We start from the raw sequence: 9,397 nt of genomic DNA, 5'->3' as shown, positions 1-9,397 counted from the left end.
GGTTTTGACCTAGTCTTGTTAATAATGACACTTTTCAGTTTCTTGCAGTAGCAAAATCGGGTGCCTTGTCTCAATTAATTAAAAACGTAGTAAATCACAGTTCCTAGTGTTTCATATTTCTTGGAGGTGAAAAACCCCCAGGTAGTGGATTTGGTCACTCATCTCATTCTTCCTCATCTTTGCTCTGCCACACCTTGAAATGGTGTCACAGGTTATCAGTAACTCATCAGTGACCCAGTGTTCACTGAATCGGTAACACAATCAGAACTCCAAATTGAAGTCATTGTATGGTAATTCACAGCCAAGTGACTAGCGAGCTGTTTCAAGATATCATGTAACATGTCAGCAGATCGCACGCATGTGAACAAACCTGGCCAGATCCGATGATAGTGAGCTGGGATTTCTCTTATTAGAGTACTCCACATTGTTGGAAAGGCAGAAGACCTTACATTGATCTAGATATTCAGTGCAGTAAAATGTAAGCACACCAGCTACGACTGACTTCAACCAAAATAAAATCCCTATGGCAACAATAAAAACACACCTTAAAGTAACTTGTTTGTTAACTGCCTAGACATAGGAATGGGATCATGTCATTGGATAATCTGCAATTCATTTGTCATTTAAAAAGGGAAAAAAAAAAACAATCAAAAAGGGGCCATTGTTATGTTTTTTTTACCAATTCCTTTTATCATAATTCCTTTTTTTATTAAAAAAACAAAAACCGAAGTCACATGGTTTCTTAATTTTAAAACCAAAAGCAAAATCATGTGGTCTATTTGTTTTTTGTTTCCAAGCAAAAAACTAGAAATCCAAATCCGATTTTGGTTTTTGCCGTTTTCATTTCTCATTTTGGAAAGACAGTCGAATGGAGGACAGTCAGGAAGCGGAAGTGAAGTGTAAACATTTCAAAATAAAAGCACAGGAACTGTAATATCCATATAAGTCTATTGTTTACTTCTGCTAATGCTGTACAGTTAGCTCAGTGGGTAGCTGGTGACCCATGTACCGAGGCTGAGTCCTAGCTGCAGCGGCCCAGGGTTCGAATCTGACCTGCGGCCCTTTGCTGCGTGTCATCCCCTCTCTCTGCCCCCCTTTCCTGTCTATCTCCAGCTGTCACTATCATAAAGCCCCAAAAAATCCTTTAAAAGAAAAACAAAATGCAATTCATTGCAAATATTGGTTTGAAGTGTCTAAGATATTCAATATGCTGTTGCCTTCTTTGCTATATATTACCCTACTTAGTCATGTGATGATAAGAAAGTAACCTCATACTTTTATTGGAAAACAAGTATTTTCATTCATTGTTCATATTATTAGCTTGATAAATAGAACGGTAACTTACATTAACAACCCAGAGGTCAATTACACTTTCATGGCCCACAAGGTCAGAGAAGCAGATTACCACATCTATAGGAATATGGGAAGTGTCAAGCAGCATGCTCCCTCTAGCCTTGGGGCCACAGATAGGTGTGAATTCTAGAGCAAACCAATCATTTCAAGTTTTCCACCTTATAGTGGGCAGCCTAAAGGGAGATACCTCAGCCCGTCAATGCTAAAGTAGTCTTGACCATTTGCTACTGGTACTGTCTTGTTAAAACTTGTAAAAAGAAATTCTTAGATTTGGGAAAGTAAGCCAGAAAGTCCCTAGATTTTAGTAAGACTTCAGTGTTTCCTCTCTGGCAGAATATTGGATGCACAACATTTTTTCTTAGTGCAATATTTCTTAGATATGGCTGTCATCAATATGATTTGCAAACATTGTAATTCAACAAATATTAACACGAGGTTGTGACAAACACGATGATAAAACTTGATCTTTTTTTTTTGTGTAAGATATCTCAGTGCAGTGACACTGCCTTCTGAGTGAGCAGGGTTTTAATTAAACCCCCAAACACAAGAGCTATCGATAAAGTCTTCACAACTTAATGCCTTGTGAGTTGCTGCCATGGATGTGAAGAGATTGGTGGGGTTATTTACACCATAGGAGCAGAGTTAATCTGCCTTGATGCTCTTAGATCTCTAATCAAATAGAAGGAGATTGTAAATACCACAGAATAATCCACCCGACTCTTGTGGCAAGGAGTGATGACTTCCGGAGTTTACACACAGAAAAAGACTTTATTTTTGACAAACTAGGGACCAGTTGAACACACAGTAGTAAATACCCCTGTGAGACTATTACTTTATGTTCATCTATGATTGATGTGTCAAGCTGCTCAAAGGAATATCAAATTCTTCTCCTGGTAGACGAAGGCAACTGAACGCCAAAGTTTTACATAGAAGCACACCACAAAGTGGCACTGCTTCTTCCATTGGAATTGGCTCATTTAGTCTGAAGGCAATATGCTCTTTTCATTCCAAGCATTTCCTATACTCTCCTGCAGGATGGGACATGTGTGTGTAGTGAATGTGAAAATGCAGCAGAGAGTCAAGTCAAGTCAAATTTTATTTATATAGCCCACAATCACAATTTGCCTCAGGGGACTTTGAAATCTGTACGACATTCAACACCCTCCTTGGATCATCGATTCCGGTAAGAAAATACCCCTTTAACAGGGAAAAAATTTAAAGAATGTGAGCAGAGCAAAGCAAAAGGAGAGCAGTTAAGTTGTGAATCTGACAGTACATGTAGAGTAGGCTACAGTCAGTGGTGGAAATGGCCATGTTTTACTAGGGAAACCCTGTACACCCTCTTAAGCTACTTGCTGCTCACTGTGACGTGTCTGTGACGTGAACGTGTCATGTTAGTTTCTGAGGACACGCACAACCAACGGTCCAAACAGACGAAGGATACACAAGGCAGCCATCGTGTTTATGCAAACAGGTAGTTAAAAGTGACTATGTAGCTCCGTTATTAGTTGCATGCCTCATGTTCGTGGTATGTTTTGTGCCTTATCGTGTAAATTAATAGTGTGTAAACAACTGTGGGATTAGCGCAAATCGCTAAAAGAGATGACGAAAAGAAGAAAAGAGATAAGTACTTGAGCAGAACTGATGCAAGTTTAAATGTATAGCGGGGTAATTAGCCACTGTAATGAAGAAAATAACAAAATTATCTGGGTTGAGCAGCAGCAAAAATAAACTATGAGTGAATATACAGAAACAAAATAACTCCCCTGCATACTTTTTTGTGTGGTGTATTCACACTTTTTCTGGGGTTGAATAGAATTTTCCCCTCCCTGCAACATCTTTCCTTTTGTATACAAATACACAAATCTGCAACTTTTTTCCAACATGGTTAATTTTGCATGCTGAACTGTCCGTAGAAAAGTGCATGAACCTTGGTGTATCCAGCAGAATATACGATTAACCACACGTATCATATCCCCCTACATGATCAACCCTCACCAAATGCATTAGGAATAGAGAGGCATTTCAGTGAATGCATGCAAGATGTTCCACAGATACGCAGGCTTGTGTGCCTGTTTGATAACTATCATGTGCATCTCTTAGCACAGAGTGCATGAAAAACAAGGCTTTGTGAGTCTGGTCTTTTGTCTTTTAAAGTAATTTACCAAAAAGCTGAGTTTGAACACAAAGTATGATACCCTAAAATAAACTAAAATCACACATAAAATGTAAGTCAGGTGTGAGACCGCTATCCAAAAATACAATGAATTAATGCTGAAAAACTACAGTAAGACACGGACATCAAACAGAAAGAGATTTTTGCTTTGATGTCTGGTTACTGTCTTCATAGATAAAATAGTTCCCAGTGATTTTGTTCAAAATGAGGCAATGTGCACATCCTCTATACAGGGAGAAAAGAACTATAGATATAACTCAATTGTCCATCTCCTATGAAACCAATCACACTATGAAACCAGGTAAAAAAAAATCGGGGGGAAGTCTTTGATTCTTCAATACACTGTGGTTTATATGCATATTTCTTGGTTTATTCATATCTCCCATACAACTGTGAGAGCCTTAAGGCCAAAACCTCTACTGAAAGGATTAAGTTCAAAGGCAAGCGAGAAAATTACTCACAGACTCAAAGTCTTCAGCCGTGCAGAGGGCCTTCTTAAAGCGACAAGACTTCACCATGTCCCACAGGCAGTGAGCTGAACGGTCGTACAGCCTTTTCCAGTCAAACTGGCCGCAGCATGGTAACTCTGCTCTGGTCCCATTGAGGTATTTGAAACTTTTCCTATTCACCACATAAGTAGGACTTGTGATGTTCTCTGTATGCTCTGCAGGTATAAACCAGATCTCCCTCAGATGTTCTATGTCACAGGCAGTGAGTGCAGACTTTCTAAAAGGATATATATTACAAATTGTAATGGCAGGGTAGGTTTTCTCTGACGCCAATTTTTCTTTGAGCTTGGTGATATGAGAGAATAGAAAGCTGTGCACAATCCCGCTAATGCTGTGGTAGATGAAGTAGCTAAGAAACCCAGTAAAAGCAAAGGTCCAGAGGCAATGCTGGACTTGAGAAGATCCCTTGCTGACGACATGCACCAGAGCATGTAGAGAGGGCTTTCTGGCAAACTGCTGCAAACTCCCTTCTTCTGGATTAGAGTGGGAATGGTTCGGGCAGGGGGGTGACACTGGGTCAGTGTCACCCCAGGCCCCGAAAAGTGAATGTGTTGTTGTGCCGCTCATAATGATCTAACAAAACTAAAATGGAATCTGTGGGCTTTTATAGCAAACATTGAGCGAGGCAGGAAACAAAGAAGGAGGGCATTTCCATTCAAACACATTATCTCTATCCATAACAAAACCTTTTTCATCAACTATCTATCTCACACAAACAGGAAGCAAGTTCAAATCTATGTAGCCCATTATGAAAAATAAAAGCAAAGTTATTGCAAAATGGAAGTTAATGAAAGCACCCATTAATGCTTCCTTTTGTCTGAGTGAGAGTGAGGAATTTCTAATGAAACTTGTTCCCACTGGTCTTGATAAAGAGGCATGATAAAGGTTCACTGATCGACAATTAAGTTGTATTTCTCTGCCACAGCAGAGATAAATTTGAGAGGATTTAAAATGTAGTTTTAGCTTGAAAGCATTACAGCAAAAACAAATATGTTGGATAACACTGGCTTAATAGTGTAGAGTTCTAAAATGCATCAACAAATAACTACCAGTGTCTGTATGTGTGTGTGCATTTGTGTGTTACAGCACCTTGTAGGGGAATAAGAGCATCACATGAGAGCAGGTGTCATTCCTTTCCCAGTCCCCAAATTAGGTCAGTATATTTTAGACTGTAGTTAAACCATTTCTCAAAGAAAGCCTTTTATTCAGGACGAACTCAAACCAAAACAAAAAACAAAAGACTGCAATGCTGAAGTGGAAAGCTAATACAAGAAAATTTAATTACAAATACAGTACATCACAAAGAAAAAATAAAAAATAAATAAATAAATATATATATATATATATATATATATATATATATACAGTATATTATTTTGGGTATTTTTGCCTTTATTGGATTGGACAGCTGAAGATTGAGAGGAAAGGAGAAGAGAGGGGATGTAATGCAGCAAAGGGCCACAGAGCCCATGGTCGCTGCAGCAAGGACTCAGCTGTGGTAAATGGGGCACCAGCTCTACCAGGTGAGCTATCAAGGCGCCCTGTGGCTGATTTTTCTAATCAATATTGCTATTGAGATTTAAAACTGGCCTGCACTGTCTTTATAACCTACAGAAGCAACAGTCACAACTGTACTTTTTCAGTTTAACTGTACGTTTATACAGCTTGTTACGACATCTTTAATAAAGTCACGACGACTGCGATTTGAAAATTGCACTTCCTTTCTTCTTGCCTGCTTAATTGTCATCAGGTTGGAATGATTCACCTGCACCCTAAGTGAGGGGCAGCACCATTCAGCACTATATGGCAGGAGACTGCTACTCGGATGTACGTTTCCTACCTCTTTTCCTACCGATTGAGTTTCCCAGTGATTGTAAGGTCTGCAATCTTAGTTTTCCTGTCCTGCACGTTCATAGCATGTGTCATTCAAACTTCAAACTTCAAACAGGTTAGGGAAGTTCAAAGTGCTTTATAGATTACTGACGTGATATGTGAACCATAACAGAGAGAAAAAAAAATTAGATAAGATACATTACAATACAAAAATAAAAATTACAATTAAATACAATAGAATATATATAGGTAAAACAATAAATAGTATTATTGAAAAGGCTAAAGGTTTTAATCCTGTACTTTGGAACTACTAATAAACTCGTGCCAGAGGATCTGAAGGGTCACACCAGTTGATGACCATAAAGCGCTTTAAAAACAAGTAAAATAATCAAATCAAAATGACAGGCAGCCAATGTAAAGACTTTAAAACCAATGTAATTTTCTCCCTGTGGTTCTGGTAAGCACCTGGGCTGCAGTACACTTCAGAGTTGTGAATCAGCTGCAGCTGATTTATGACTTTTATAACTTTTTTGGGTAAATCAGATAGGAGCGCATTACAGTAATCCAGCCTGCTCAAGATAAAAGCATGCTTTCAATTCTCTGTATCACTCAGAAAGAGAAATGGCCACAATTTAGCAATATTTTTTAGTTGGTATAAAGCAGATTCAGTGACAAATTTGAAGACCCCACCAAGGTTTTTATTTGTTTGCTTGGGGTCCAAGTCCAAGGGAAATTATTTTGTAACCAATTTCTCTCTCTGAACTTTACAACCTAAAACTAAAATTTTATTTTTTTCTCCTCAAAAATCCATCTATACATTCATATCCAAAATACATTTTAAAAAGGGAAACAATTGTCCCAAGTGTCATCAGAAGACAAGGCCACATAAAGTTGTGTGTCATCAGCATAACAATTGAAAGTGATGCCACATCTCCTGACATAACCGAGGGGTAATATAAGCCACCGCGCCCAGTAGCTTCAGCTAGGAGGTGAGCAGCGAGTTCAAATGTCAAGAAAAGAAAAGAAAAGCTTTTTTCTGCATTAAACAGAAAAATACAGCCACACACGTTCATAATTAAAGTTTCTCTCAAAGTAAGACCTTGTTAACTCATCTTTAAACACACTTCATTCAAAATAAAATGTAGAATTTTATGTAGGTGGTATACACGTGGAAAACCCAGTGAAAAACAGGACTTCATAGCCAAGTTTGAAATTGAAATACAGGCTACTAGTCATACAAATCTACTGTACATATCATAATCTTCTACGGCACATCACAGATATTCTTTATACTTACTAACGACTACTAGTCAACTAGGAAATTCATTAGTCTGGGACAGCACTACTGTTTTTCCATTAATAATATAAGCTGGTGTGTACTTTCATTTCTTTTTTGGAGTTAATTTAAATTTGCGGATCAATTTATATGGCCCTATTTACAGTTCAGATGCATTAACTTTCTTTTCAGTGTTTTGGTTGTTTATTTGGAAGATTTATTTCTTTTTACAGTTCCCTCATTATATGTTCCTATATTTATAAGTAGGTTTCATGTTTTGTTTATATTTGTTTTTGTTTTCCCTTTTAGAAATTGGTTGTGTGTGTGTGCGTGCATGTGTCTATTTTCTAGTCACAGTTGACCAATTGTGGCGCAATTTATCTGGCCTGGTGTACAGTGTGGTGATGCAGTGGCAACACATAAGTGGCCTCTGTGTTAACTGCTTAACATCGCTTGCTTTTTGGGCCAAGGCGGGTGGCAGGCTGATCCTGCGGTGGTGATGTTCCTTCACTGATCCTCTACTGTAGAGCACTTAGGGTGTCACTTAGATGGTGTGGAGTGTTCATGTGAGGTGTTTTAGCATCAGAACCCTTCCCCCAGAGCTATTCCTCTCTGCTATGGTAAGCTCTCAGCCCTGCTCCTTGCGTCCTTCTGCTTTTAATTAGCAAACTAATGGGCCGATGGAGAATTGTGTAATATCTGACTCCCCACTAACTTGTTGCAGTGTTATTTTGTATTTTAAAGTTTTTGGCTACATGTCTGTCATTTTAAGAGATTATTAATAAAATTAATATATTTTTGGATCGGGTCCAGTGTTTTAGAGCCTTTGTGACCTTTTTGGTTACATTTTCTAAGAATTTCCTTGGGGTGAAATTCCCCTTGATGGCGTTGTCAACACTGCTCAAACTAACTTCTGCCTCACACTCAAATTGTGACTTAAATATAAAAATTAATTGTTAAAAACCCTAGTCTCCAGCATGGACTGGCAACCTGTTCAGTGTGTTTATTATTGCAATACGGAACAGACTCCATCCTCCACTCCAAGTTACAAGCATTACACATCAATAGATGAATAAATGAACATGAAAGAGCTGTGGGGGATGGCAGGGAGACATAAAGAGGTCAAAGTGCTTTGAGACAGTGGGTGGTTACCACAAGCTCTAATACTGTTAGTGTTTTTTATTCGGACTGGCAGGCAATGTCAATATAAAATGTATGTTTGTTTATGTTGGTATTTTATTTAACAGGTTTTGATGATTAATATTACATGAAAGCCATGACAGTGTGACAGTGAGCCAGCATGGCCAATATCAGGAGCCTGAAACTGAAGCAACAAAATGTAATTTGGCTGTCATTAGTTTTATTATTTACACCTGCGTCATTCCTATACTATGTCAAAATGTCAACACGTCAACACGCAGTTTACACCGCAAAGTGCTTTACTTAAGGGAACCACCAACACAACTATTGATGAGGCATTCATGGAGAGATCAAGAGATCTGCTGAGATGCTGACCAATTTGTGTCGAATGTAAAGAAAATTCTAATTCTACTTTGGATCACAAGCCAGTGGTGATCCACAATCAAGGTGTAGCTCAGGTCAACTCATACTCGTAAAGTATCTGGGTGTATATATTGTCAACACCTTCTTCCGCACACAAATGTAAACATGGCGAAACAAAGAGGAATGATGTTGGCGTTACTTGGTGGAAATCTTTCTTATTTAGGCTTTTCCGAACTCAAGACAAGCCATACAGCTTCCATTCTTTGTTTACATTCTTGTTCCTTGAAGTTGGGCCCTATGATTGGTCGAGGACCAACATATACTCCGTCATGTCTCTCAGCCAAATTATGGCAAGAATTTGTGACTCTATAATTGCCTAATCTGACAAACTGACCATCGTAACAGACAAAAATATTGTGTAGTCTTAATCCGGCATTATTTTCCATACCTCTGTATATCACATAGAAAATACAAAAAGGGTCTAACTAGCTCCATTACTATTTTTTAAAGAGGCTTTTTGTAATCTTTTGACATTTTGTATTTGATTAGCTTCACTAACTGTATATACTGACCTGCTGAGTACAAGTCTAAGTGGCTTTAATTAACACTTCAAAATTTCACTTCCAGGTCTCTCTCTCAGCAAGGCTTTCGTCTTTGCAGTGGGTGCACAGGCCAAAAAAAGTTGAATACAAAAAGCATTTTAATAGAAACTATGCTCAAGCTGGAATGGTCTACACTCAAAAAAGT

This window comes from Dicentrarchus labrax, unplaced genomic scaffold (genome assembly GCF_905237075.1).
Source record: "Dicentrarchus labrax unplaced genomic scaffold, dlabrax2021, whole genome shotgun sequence".
Taxonomy (NCBI): Eukaryota; Metazoa; Chordata; class Actinopteri; family Moronidae; genus Dicentrarchus; species Dicentrarchus labrax.
The sequence above is the reverse complement of the archived record's forward strand: the minus strand, read 5'-3'. Positions refer to the sequence as shown.